This window comes from Neoarius graeffei, chromosome 3 (assembly GCF_027579695.1).
Source record: "Neoarius graeffei isolate fNeoGra1 chromosome 3, fNeoGra1.pri, whole genome shotgun sequence".
NCBI lineage: Eukaryota > Metazoa > Chordata > Actinopteri > Siluriformes > Ariidae > Neoarius > Neoarius graeffei.
This window is the reverse complement of record NC_083571.1, coordinates 71,125,949-71,139,747: the sequence shown is the minus strand read 5'-3', so window position 1 is coordinate 71,139,747 and position 13,799 is coordinate 71,125,949. Positions and strand designations below refer to the sequence as shown.

At 44.8% G+C, this 13,799-nt stretch overlaps 1 protein-coding gene across 8 annotated transcripts in view; it reads right to left on the bottom strand.

The window, feature by feature from the left end:
* LOC132883512 (uncharacterized) overlaps window positions 1–13,799 on the bottom strand; it is a 112,121-nt gene that overhangs the window by 72,515 nt on the left and 25,807 nt on the right. For 5 of the 8 annotated variants that reach the window (XR_009654345.1, XR_009654343.1, XR_009654341.1 and 2 more), the window contains one exon: window positions 3,720–3,883. The exons of the other annotated variants lie outside the window; for them this stretch is intronic. The gene's annotated coding sequence lies outside the window, so the exon portion shown is untranslated. Of the gene's footprint in view, window positions 1–3,719; window positions 3,884–13,799 lie in introns of those variants that run through there. 8 annotated transcript variants of the gene reach the window in all.

Here is a 13,799-nt window from a genome sequence, read left to right as displayed (position 1 = left end):
TCATTATAATCTTTAGGTAAGTTGTTTGGTCATGTAACTCATTTCTTAACTTCTAATATGAAAGCAACAAGCCCAGACACAAAAACCGAAAGTAGGGAACTGATGGTGGGAAACAATCTCTCAACATGTTCCAGCTGGCTGTTTGGGAAAACAGGAAGCAGGTGAAAAGCATCAGTAACTGACTCATTCATCATTATCCCCAAACATCTGCTGGGGATTTCTGTTTCTGGATCATTTTCACACATGATAACCTGACAGAGATAGAGATAAACCTGTGATTGCTTTCTCGGTGGTATTAAATAAATTTTCAGGGTCTCATACTGCTGCATGAAGAGAGAGAATGTTACAGGGCGTGGTCATGCAGGAGTGTGTTATCACAAACAGTGTAGTGTTTTTAATTGAAGTTAAATGCTTGCTCAGACATGCGCTCTCTCTCTCTCTCTCTCTCTCTCTGAGATCTTCTGTCTAGAACCTAAACCATGTGGTGATGTGGCTGGATTTAAAAAAAAAGGTTCTTTTTTGAAATTCATTAAAAATGAAAGATAAGCCGGCGGCACGGTGGTGTAGTGGTTAGCACTGTCGGCTCACAGCAAGAAGGTCCGGGTTCGAGCCCCGTGGCCGGCGAGGGCCTTTCTGTGTGGAGTTTGCATGTTCTCCCCGTGTCCCCGTGGGTTTCCTCCGGGTGCTCCGGTTTCCCCCACAGTCCAAAGACATGCAGGTTAGGTTAACTGGCGACTCTAAATTGACCGTAGGTGTGAATGTGAGTGTGAATGGTTGTCTGTGTCTATGTGTCAGCCCTGTGATGACCTGGCGACTTGTCCAGGGTGTACCCCGCCTTTCGCCCGTAGTCAGCTGGGATAGGCTCCAGCTTGCCTGCGACCCTGTAGAAGGATAAAGCGGCTAGAGATAATGAGGGATGAGGGTGGCAAAGGAGGGGCATAGGTTCCAGGAGAGGGGCATAGGTTCCAGGAGGGGGGCATAGGTTGTTGAAGCAGCAGTTTATGCAAATTGTAGAAATCATTTTTACTTACGCTCAAGAAAGACTCACAATCAAGTCATCTTGCAGGGGTGAAAGTAACTTTTATTTCTTGCCGGTACTATTATTTTGAGTCATAGTGCGCGCGCAGCACATGCCGAAAAATACACCTAATTATTTATTATTGTCTACTTATCAAGCATTCACTAGGACTTCTTATCACTCAGTAGTACTAGTATAGTACTTTATCACACTATCACTCTTTCATCCACCTGTATCAGTTTTTAATTATAACACAATTTCAACAACACAATCGTTTTAATAACTTTTTTTTTAGCTGAACAGTTGAAAACTAACTTTTAATTTTGGACATTCTGTCTACTAAAACACTTTGGATACCAGCTGCGCACGTTGGCGCAAGATGGTTAAGCAGTGGCTCCGCGCACTATCCCGCATGTTATCTGTCGAGTGAAACACGGAAGGAATTCACTTCAGACATAATTCAGAGACAGGTCAGAATGAGTTATATGCAATGTATATTGAGGAAAACGTGTTGCTTTTGGTAAACTAACGTTAGCAGGTGTGTTATGCTGAAAGTGCATTTTTTTTTTCAGAGACAGTATATTTTTCTTTCCGGTACGGCCAAATCTTTTAGTGGTACACCGGACCGGCCAGGACCGGCTTACTTTCACCCCTGTCATCTTGTCAAATATGTATTGAGCTATTGTACCATCAAGGAAAACGGATTCAACCATCTAAACCATCTTTTCTGAAAGTATATTCCCAAGCAATGCATGGAACTATTCTGCCCTAGCGATGTATCAAAAAATAGACAGATAGTGAACGGTTTAGATTGTGGATCTTTACTGAAGACTTCAAACTTGTACAGATGTGTTCATCCTTCATTTCCGTAAAACTAAAAGAAACAAATCAAGTATATCACTAAACTGAATAGCACACAGGCGAAAACGCGAGCTAGGCTGACCTGCTAGTAATGCTAACAGAACGTCTCTCTCTGGGTGAAACCATTTCAAAATTCCAGGGGTGGGGTGGGGCGTGAAATAATGTAAATAACGGTAGGTAGAGATGAGATGAGGGCTTAATATCTCTGTAGACAGATAATTGAATTTCAAAAATGTGTTTTAATAAATAATTATTTTTAAAATGGGGGGCAACTGGGGTGGCAAGACATATTTTTACAGTGGCAACTGCCACCTTTTGCCACCCCTTAAAACTGCACCTGGTGAATGGTTGTCTGTGTCGGCCCTGTGATGACCTGGCGACTTGTCCAGGGTGTACCCCGCCTTTCACCCGTAGTCAGCTGGGATAGGCTCCAGCTTGCCTGCGACCCTGTAGAACAGGATAAAGCGGCTAGAGATAATGAGATGAGATGAAAGACAAACCACAAAAAACAGAAAGTGAAATTTGTGCTGGAAAAAGAAACTCGGAAAAAAAACAATGCAAGTTTTGGTCTTTGAAGGGAAGACGGATAAATGTAGAACAAATATCATTAAAGCACTGAATCATCAGGATACAGATTCAAGGCCTGAGTCACTAAAAGACTCCCTTCAGTCCTACACCTTCCATACAATTCTCTCTCCATTACATTACATTACATTACAGGCATTTAGCAGATGCTCTTATCCAGAGTAACATACAATGAGCGCACGCGCACACAACCTGGGGAGCAGTTGGGGGTTAGGTGCCTTGCTCAAGCGCATTCAGCCATGGATTTTTCTTGCCGATCCAGGGAACTGAACCAGCGACCCTTTGGGCCCATGGTTCCATCTCTAAACTTTATGCCATGGCTTCCCCAGCTAAATCTGCCCTCTAGTTTTGCTAACTAGTTTTCTTGGTAATATTCACCAGCTATAGTTTTGTGTTCCTCCGGCTATTCTGGTGCATGGTGGGTTTTTACTGCTTCCAGTCACACAGGCTTTTTAGATCTTAAAAGCATTTGATATGGTCATTATATTGATTTGTGGATAATGGGAAATGGAGGGATGGTGCATTAGGTTCTCCAGCACAATACAGGACTCACAGAGGAAATGAAAACTGCCTGCGAAGTCTCAAATACTCTCTGCGTCTGATGTTGTTTTCACTGTTTCTCTGTTCTTACTGACCAAAGCATCAAACTATTTATAATCTTCTCATCTGTACAACATCCAAATACCAATAATTATCCATTTCTATAAAAATTCTATCAAATACCAGCTTTAATACTGATGTCATAATGTACGCATCATTTGACCTGGACACTGTTGAATTAATTCACCTAATTCTTAGCTGATGAGACACAAATCTACAGAACTGCGGTGTGATTTTACCTTTAACAAGCATCAGGTACTACAATGTTTAACATAAATACTGACAACTCTTCAGTGGCCCCATCTTTATAACACACAACCTCCAAAATCATTCAACTAAAAGAAAGGAAATAACAAAACAGTGACATTTGTCATGGTTGTTGCAGAAGTTTGTGGTTGGTTCTCAGTGTTCTTCTCTCCGTCTCACGCACACAGTAAAAGGGAAGTGGTGATGGACGACCAGACAGCAAAAATAATCGACTTAACATTTGTTTTTCCCTGTGAAGTTCTGGAAGTACCTCTGAAGTGATTATTGTGCTCATTCTACACCAAGTGTTAATGTGTTTATTGAGAACCAGTCGAGTCATTGAGTATTTTTTTTGTCTAGAACCTCATTACACTCGTTTTAAAACATCACATATAAAAATGACACATCATTCAGTCCATAAAGTTTTTTATTCAGTATTTGCAAGCATGATATTTCTGTTTATAAATACAGAGTGAAGTGAAATTGGCGTGTTACCCACATGTGATGTAACGTTTAGCTGAGGATGGACAAATGTCAGGATCGAGAAAGGAGTCCAGTCCAGTGTTGAACTTCCTACAACAGGATTGATACAATAATTAATGACAGTCAAATCAGAAAAAAAATACCATACGTTTATTAAAAATACAAATTTAAAAGTATATAATACACATCGTCACATGCTGTTTCACATAAAAACAGCAGCATGGTGGGTGGTGTCGTCGTTACCACGATTGCTTCACAGCAAGAAGGTTCCGGGTTTGAACCTCATGGCCGACAGGGGCCTTTCTGTGTGGAGTTTGCATGTTCTCCATGTATCTGTGTGGGTGTGCTCCGGTTTCCCCACGGTTCAAAGACATGCAGATTAAGTAAAAATACCCAGCCACTGGGCTTGCACAAGCTAGTGCATACTTGGTGCCGGTCCCAAGCCCAGAAAGACTGGGGGGAGTTGCATCTGGAAGGGCATCCAGTGTAAAAAAATCTACGCCAAAGCAAAGGGGTTGAAAATCAATTGGGGACTTGCCCTGTCACAAACTATGTGATCTATGTGACAAATTAAAAACAAAAATAAAACCAAAAAACTTTGTTTGCTCAGTGCTTTATGAACAAGTTCAAACGATCTCAGTTATTAACGATCTCAGTTATTGCTGATTGATTTGATAAAGGATTCTCACATTGTTTAAATGAACTATACAGGAAAACCTCAAACATGCTTATTTTAATCTTTTCATCTCTGTGGTATGTTTTATCTGGGTCAGAGCTCTTGTGGATTCTTTTTATTTCGAGGTCTTCATGACAACAGTTTAGTCCAGGAAATACAGTCGGCAGGATAAAAACAGACATTTAGGTGACACTTCACTGGTGGTTTTATTTTTCTCATCAGTGTTTGATCTAACACACACACACACACACACGCACCATAAAGTCCTGGAATAATCAGAATTCTTCTAGTTTTCCATTCAAACACAGGAAACTCATAACCATCCATTCATAATGGAGATGTGTATATCCATTATCTGTAGCCGCTTATCCTGTACAGGGTCGCAGGCAAGCTGGAGCCTATCCCAGCTGACTATGGGCGAGAGGCGGGGTACACCCTGGACAAGTCACCAGGTCATCGCAGGGCTGACACAGAGACAAACAACCATTCACACCTACGGTCAATTTAGAGCCACCAATTAGCCTAACCTGCATGCCTTTGGACTGTGGGGGAAACCTACGCAGACACGGGGAGAACATGCAAACTCCACACAGAAAGGCCCTCGTTGGCTGCTGGGCTCAAACCCAGGACCTTCTTGCTGTGAAGCGACAGTGCTAACCACTACACCACCATGCCTAACTCATAACCAGTGTATTTTAAATGCAAATGATTTCTCACAACAAGATTTTGTTTAAAGATGCAATTTGGAGTTTGATGCACAGCCTGATGTCTAGCTATCAGTCACAGAAAGCCCTGAACACTTATCTTCTTAGATCCACATTTACAGAATCCCTTCATTCCAGTATAAGTTTATCTAGACTTATTCTCAGCATCTGAAAATATCCATTAATTACACCTCAAAGTGACAACCAAAAACATGTGAATTTGAATAAAATGGCAATGTTATTCCAGCTGTTGTGCAAAACTTAATATGGCTTCCATTTTGGAGGAAAACCTTTCTGATACACAATTTCTTTTTATATTATTTTTTTAAAAGTAATACATTTGAAGTGATTTCTTTAAATATGATATGCAGAACCTTTATTTTTAAATACATTTCTGAGTGGATAGTATCTCCAACCTCGACTCTTGTATGCTGCATAAATGGGAATTTAAAAAAAATATATTTTTGAAAGTTAAAAATCGACTGCAAAGTTGCCATTCGAGCTGCCCAGCTGAGCCAGTCAGCCCTGAGTACGTGACGTCACAGTGGTAACCGGTTTTAAGGCCGAGGCCTTTGACAGCTATAGACCAGTCATCTCATCTCATCTCATTATCTCTAGCCGCTTTATCCTTCTACAGGGTCGCAGGCAAGCTGGAGCCTATCCCAGCTGACTACGGGCGAAAGGCGGGGTACACCCTGGACAAGTCGCCAGGTCATCACAGGGCTGACACATAGACACAGACAACCATTCACACTCACATTCACACCTACGGTCAATTTAGAGTCACCAGTTAACCTAACCTGCATGTCTTTTGGACTGTGGGGGAAACCGGAGCACCCGGAGGAAACCCACGCGGACACGGGGAGAACATGCAAACTCCGCACAGAAAGGCCCTCGCCGGCCCCGGGGCTCGAACCCGGACCTTCTTGCTGTGAGGCGACAGCGCTAACCACTACACCACCGTGCCGCCCTAGACCAGTCATATAAATAAAAATTTATGGTGAAAGTAAGTGTAGGACTTTGAGCAGGTGGGTGGAGCACAGAAGTATGGCAGGCCAGAACTGAGTTTCAAAAAAACTCATTATTTTCAGCTTTTTCACTCTTCCGAGACACACGCACACACATCAGTCATCTGGTTGGGGAGAGAGCTCCTTTCCTCTGCTCTCTCTCTCATTATATAGGGCGTGGTCACTGGGGAATAGGGTTGGGCGGTATCCAAATTTTGATACCTTTAAACCGTCTCTGTGTTTTCCCGGGGTATACGGTATTACCGAGAAAAAAATAATATTTTGTTTCGGCCTACTGTGTAACGTGCGCCTATGCCTCAAATGTACTATTTAAAAGCAGCATAGCGAATTGTGTGCATTGTGGTATGGATTAAGCAGCAAAGCGAATTTTGTGCATTGATGAATGGATTAAGAGATATTTCAAAGCATCACACAACTCTTCCTTCATCTTGAAAATAGCATTCAACTGTCGTTTACACGTCTGCGTTGAAACGCCATTTGCAGCACTATTTCACCTACTCCATCAAAAAAAAAAGTACACGATGAGCAGGATCATACCCTTTCAAGCATGGGAAATAAAAAAAAGAAAAAGAAATCAACCAATACCCAAGTCCGTTTAGACTGCGTGATAAACCATATTCTTCAGCGCAAATGAGGCGAACCTAATTCAAATGCGCGGTAGCTGCACAAGGCAAAATCATATGGGCCCACGTCATGCCATGGCGGGGAAATTAATAATCAAATGGCCTTACCTTGCTTAAAACGTTGTCTTGATCACATAACTCCTTACAATTATTCCACTTAAATCCATACGGTTTAACACACCCAACAAAGATAGCAAGCGCATTGCTAATTCCCACCAGAAACCGAACAGTTTACGCTACGATGTTTTCTTCCGTTTCTTCAGTAGATGACATTTCAAACGTTTATTACCCACATCCCAAATGTCATACGTTATATTATTTTACCTTGTTACTCATGTAACCTAATCAAAACACAACTCATTGGAGAGATCTCGTGGAAGTGGAGTACCCCAGGCTATGGTGTGCCTTAGGGGACATATTAGATTTTTTTCGATTTTGCGCGGTCATTTACATTATTGCTGGCTCTTCCTTTTCGTTTGGTTTGAAACCAAAATGCTGCCACACTGCCGATGTTGTATTTTTTTTTGCCACTAACTCGTTATCTTGACTTGCCATCTTTCAACCGCGGTCTCAGTCTCTTTTTTTTTTTTTTTTTTAGATAGGACAGCATAGAGAGACAGGAAATGAGCGGGAGAGAGAGAGACGGGATCGGGAAATAACCTCGGGTCGGAATCTTACCCGGGTCCCCAGATTTATGGTACGGTGCCTTAGCCATCTGAGCCATGACACCCCCGCTCTCAGTCTCTTGCGAAGCTTTCTGTCAGACTCCAAAATGTCACGCAGGGTTGCCATGGTAACGACATAAACAACCCTGCACGCGATGAAAACTTCTTTAGGAAATTGATAGAATTAGTGAAAATACGATCACACAGTTATTCGGGATGATCTTCAATTTATTATTTTATATTATGACCTCATGTACTCCATATTTATTTAGATATTATATATTTTTTTAAAATGACGGTAATGAGACCGATACCGTTGGTACTTTTGGATACCTCGGGATACCTTCTTACCGTAATACCGCCCAACCCTACTGGGGAAGACACACAAACACAGGTTAACTGACATCATGTGCAGTGATTCTGCCACTTACCTTCCCTGACTCCGCCCTCCGGTCACAGACCGACGCTTGACCACGCCCCCGCTGCCACATACCCCCACCGCCCAACTCAGGCTGGGGAGCTGTCCGACCTGCAGCCGACTCCCCCCCCCCGATGGGAGAGGAAGTCCGCCACGACCATCTGCGCCCCCGGCCTGTGGATCACCTTGGAGTTAAAGGGCTGGAGTGCCAGATACCAACAGGTGAGCCGCGCGTTAATAATAATAATAAATAATAATAATTTAGTTTTGTATAGCACCTTTCAAGGTACCCAAGGTCGCTTTACAGGAGGAAATGGGGGAGGGGGGGGTCAGTTTGAGACCAAAGGCCTCAGTGAACATGTGTTTTTTAAGATGCTTTTTGAAAGACATCAGTGTGGGGGCATGGCGTATGTGGAGTGGTAGACTGTTCCAGAGAGTGGTTGCAGCTACACAGAAGGCTCTGTCCCCTATGGTCCATAGCCTGGTACGGGGGATGGAGAGCTGGTCCTTGGCAGAGGACCGCAGGGACCTAGACTGGGAGTGGGGGTGGAGAAGGTCAGAGAGGTACTGTGGGGCAAGTGCATGGAGGGATTTGTAGGTGAGGGGCAGAATTTTGTATGAGATACGTGATTTGACTGGGAGCCAGTGAAGCTGTTTGAGTGCAGGGGTGATGTGTTGCCACAACTTAGTGCGGGTTAGGACTCTGGCAGCTGAGTTCTGAACATACTGTAGTCTGTCCAGGGCATTGGCATCCTTCATGCGGTGGAGCCACTGGAGGGGCGCATGGTCCGAACAGAGGGTGAAAGGGCGTCCCAGCAGGTAGTAGCGGAGGGCGAGGACCACCCACTTGATGGCTAGGCACTCTTTCTCTATCGTGCTGTAGCACCCCTCACGTACTGACAGCTTTCTGCTGATGTACAGCACAGGGTGATCCTCCCCCTCCACCTCCTGGGACAGAACAGCCCCCAGCCCTCTGTCTGACGCGTCCGTCTGCAACATAAAGGGGAGAGAGAAGTCAGGGGAGTGCAACAGTGGCCCCCCACACAGGGCAACCTTCACCTCAGAGAAAGCCTGCTGGCATTGCTCCATCCACTGGACCGGATCTGGTGCCCCCTTTTTAGTGAGATCAGTCAGCGGGCTGATGACGTCCAAATAATTAGATATAAACCTACGATAGTAGCCAGCCAGCCCCAGGAACTGTCTCACCCCCTTTTTGGTCTTGGGCCTCGGGCAGGCAGCAATCGCTGCTGTCTTATTAATTTGGGGACGCACCTGCCCATTGCCCAAGTGGAAGCCCAGATACCGTACTTCCACCCGCCCAATCGCACACTTCTTTGGGTTGGCCATGAGACCCGCTCGCCTCAGTGACCTAAGGATGGCCCTCAGGTGTTGCAGATGCTGCGGCCAGTCATTACTATAGATTATAATGGTGTCTAATATGCGGCTGCATAGGTGGCGTGGGGGCGGAGGACCCTGTCCATAAGCCGCTGGAACGTAGCGGGCGCCCCAAACAGCCCAGAAGGAAGTGTGACAAATTGGTATAAGCCAAACGGTGTGGAAAAGGCCGTTTTTTCTCGGGATAATGGAGTCAAGGGGATCTGCCAATAATCCTTTGTCAAATCCAGTGTCAAATAAAAGCGAGCCGTGCCTAGTTGATCCAGCAACTCGTCAATACGAGGCATTGGGTATGCATCGAATTTAGACACTAGAGCCCTGCACTCCCGCGGGAGTCCCGCGGGACTCGCGGGACCCGCCGCAAAGCAGTGCGGTGCGGGACAAATTTTGAAAGCTCATTGCAGGAGCGGGTGGGACTGGAAGTGCACATATGCAGGCGCGGGCGGGAGCGCACATATGCAGGCGCGGGTGGGAGCAGTGATAAACTGCAGTCCCGCTAACTAAAAACATGTTTTAAAACAGGTTACACAGTGACGGTAGGCTTGACTCAATGCTATCCCAGAAATCCTTCCTGTAATATGCAAATTTGGCTGTCCAATCAGAGGCGGCCAAATTTGCATGTTACAGGAAGGATTTCTGGGATAGCATTGAGTCAAGCCTACTGTCACTGTGTAACCTGTCTCTCTGATTAGAGTTGTAGACTAACTCAAGCAGTAAATCACTTCACTCATGGTACAAAGCAAACCCATTCACTTTATGCTGATCAGAGAATTACAATGGTTTCTCATGTGACAAAAATGTGCGATTCGCGATTAAATATTTTAATCGCTTGACAGCACTAATTATTATTACTAGAGACACTACATGCTGAATTCAGAAACAAGGTAAATAATAAATGTGAACGTGAGCTGTAGATATTTATGCTCAAATCCACTCAAAGTAGGGGGCGGGGCACCATCACGCTGTGTCAAGACAAGAACTTTCCTGAGAAATAACGCGAACGTCTGCATCATGCGGGATTTGCGGGCAGGAGCGGGACAAAATATGGCAGGCGCGGGCGGGAGCGGGACTGAAAATCATAATTCTTTGCGGGCGTGGGACTGCACAATGCAGGCGCGGGCGGGAGCGGGACTGAAAAATCCGACCCGCGCAGACCTCTATTAGACACCACATTGACTTTTCTATAGTCCACACAGAACCGGACCGACCCGTTGGCCTTGGGAACCAAGACCACTGACCGGGCTGCTCCAGTCACTTTGGGACTCCTCGACGATGCCCATGTCGAGCATGGCCTCGAGTTTTTCCCGAACTACCTTTTTCTTGTGTTCGGGTAGCCTGTAAGGGCGGCTACGCACTACCACCCCTGGGGGCATCTCAATGTGGTGCTCTATGAGGCAGGTGCAGCCGGGCATGTCCGAAAATTCGGTCTGCAACTGGGCAACCTCCGTGAATTGGGTCGGGGAGAGGTGGTCTCCACAGGGGACCGGAGAGGTAAGCGATGTCATTGTTCCCTTTTGAACCTCCGGACCCAGCTCCGTCTCCTCCAGAACCAATGCCACGGGGACCTCTTCATTCCAGAGCTTGAGCAGATTGAGGTGGTAAATCTGTAGCACCCCACCCCTGTCTGTTCGCCTCACCTCATTGTCAACATCCCCGACTAACCGTATGACCTCAAAGGGTCCTTGCCACTTGGCGATCAATTTGGAGCTTGACGTGGGCAACAGTGCGAGTACTTTATCTCCCGGTGTGAACTCCCTAAGGCGCGTACCCCTGTCGTACAGGCGGATTTGCCGTTCTTGGGCCTGCTGCAAATTCTCCTGGGTTAGGTGTGTGAGTGTGTGGAGTTTTGCACGTAGATCGATAACGTATTGAATTTCATTTTTGTTTGGTGAAGGTCCCTCCTCCCAATTTTCCCGCAGTACATCTAGGATGCCGTGCGGCTTACGCCCATATAATAATTAGAACGGGGAGAACTCCGTGGAGGCTTGTGGGACCTCTCGCACTGCGAATAACAGGGGTTTAAGCCATTTATCCCAATTGCGTGCGTCCTCGCGTACAAACTTTTTAATTATGTTCTTGAGGGTGCAATTGAACCGTTCAAGTAAACCGTCCGTTTGTGGGTGATAAATGCTGGTGCGGATCGGCTTAATTCCCAGTAACCCATACAGTTCGCGCAGTGTGTGTGACATAAACGAAATGCCTTGATCAGTCAGAATCTCTTTGGGGATTCCAACTCGGGAGATGACATGGAAGAGTGCTTCCGAAATACTACGTGCTGAGATATTGCGAAGAGGCACTGCTTCCGGGTATCGTGTTGCATAGTCCACCAGAACTAAAATAAAGCAATACCCTCGTGTTGACCGATCTAATGGCCGGACAAGATCCATCCCAATTCTTTCGAACGGGGTCTCGCAAAGGCGCTTTTGGAATGGCTGCTGGATTTACTAACTGGCATTCGCGGCATGCCGTACACCACCTACGGACATCACCGCTGTAGGTATCATGCCGCCATCTTGTGTCAGAACTACAATTCCCAGGCAACTTCCGTGTGACCCACGTCACGCATGGGCGGGATCATCTACGTCATCATACAAGGAAACATAAAACAATGGGACAACGCTTCCATCTTTGTCTCTCTCGTCTGGCTTCCGATGAATCTGGACGTATAAAGAGGCGCTCTCCACCCAAAAGACGTCTTCTTTCTTGCAAGATCCATCACTCGCGCGATTTTCTTTCTTACCCTTGGCAAAGGTAAACTCTAGAGTCGCGCGATCTTTCAACTCAACCTGAGTTACAACCGGTTTACTTGCATTAGAAGTGACGTCACGACTGCAGCCCAGGCAGTTAAAAGTTAAGAAGCGATTGAATCCTTTTTAACTCAAAAGCGCTGTGCATCTTATTCTGATCAGAGACTTTTCCTCACGAACGCTGAGGTTCGGACCAAGAATCCTCTGCTTTCCACGGGAACCACCCAAGTGCTCCGCTGGACCCGAAAGTTTTCTACACCTCCATCCCGAGCAGCTCACGTGCTCCCACGGCGAGGCCTGAAACTACACCGGCGAATAGTTCTTCATATCTTGCTAAAGGCAGGATTAAGTAAGATTTTGGCATTTGGGCATAATTAGGATAGTCTTAGGAATTTGCTTTTATTTGAAATAGTGTGAATTTAAACCCAGGTTTATGTTACACTGTTAGACACGCAGCGTGTTGATTTATTTTGGTTCTATGTTCTCTCAATTGTTTAATAGATAGGCTGCGCATGCTTCTCTCTTTTATTCTTACTAACATTATAATTTCATTATTATACATCTTGATGTCATTAAGATTTCAGTGGATTCAGTATGGTTATGAGCTAGTGGGTTAGCTACAGCTTCCCTTTTGTCTGCTTAGCAACACAAAGCTAATCAAGGCCTACCATGTGCTCAGCAGGCCATCAGGCCTGATAAACCACACCTCAGCTAGAAATCCACAAGCTAGCTTTTAGTTAGCTACGGCTAATACCCTTGTCTTTAGCAACACGTGCTCAGTAGGCCTCATAAGGCCTAACAAACACACTTTAGCTAGGCCATAGGGCCTTTAGCAAACTCACACTAGCAACACAAGGCTAAACACAGAGCTAATCCTTTGTTCTGTTTACATAACATTCTTTTGTTTAGCTACCAACAAGCTAGGCCTCCACCACTTGTAGTTAGCTACACGAGGCTAAACACATGGTCAAGTCCTACACACACACACACACACACACACACACACCTCACTGCTTGTATATATTGATTTATTTTATCTTTTTATCTTTGTATAATAAAATCATTTATTAAACAAACTGTGTTTATTTGTGAACAACAATATCTGAAGTCCCCAATCTTCTCAAAGAATTAAAAAAGGGTGCATATGTTATGTAATATGGTAAGTGATTGTAATAATTTGGAAATATACCATAATTTAGCTGTTTGGTAATTTATTATTAAGCACCAGGATTAATGGTATGATTCACTAAATGATTCATTGAACGATTCACCAAATGATTCACTAAATGATTCATTGAACGATTCACTAAATGATTCACTAAACGATTCACTGAATGACTCACTTCAAATGAGACTGATTCTATGGTATGATTCAATTCAAACGAGTCAAATTAAACGATTCAATGGGATTGATTCATTTTTAATTATTAACCTTCAAAATTTAATGAGACTGATTTAACGAGATTGATCACTTAATATCAATAATTAACTGATTGCACCCACACCGCGAATCCCTGGCCAATAGAACCAGGCCATTATCTTATCCTGCCCCAAGTGTCCAGCCATGAGATTAAAGTGAGCCGCCTGGAATATCAATTCCCGGCGGCTCTTTGGGATCAAAAGTTGTGTGATCGGCTCCTTAGTCTGAGTGTCCTGCGTCACTCAGTATAATCTATCCTTCATAATGGAGAAATAGGGGAAGGACGGGGTAGCGTTTGGCTGGAGCATTTGACCAGATTACTCTCACTTG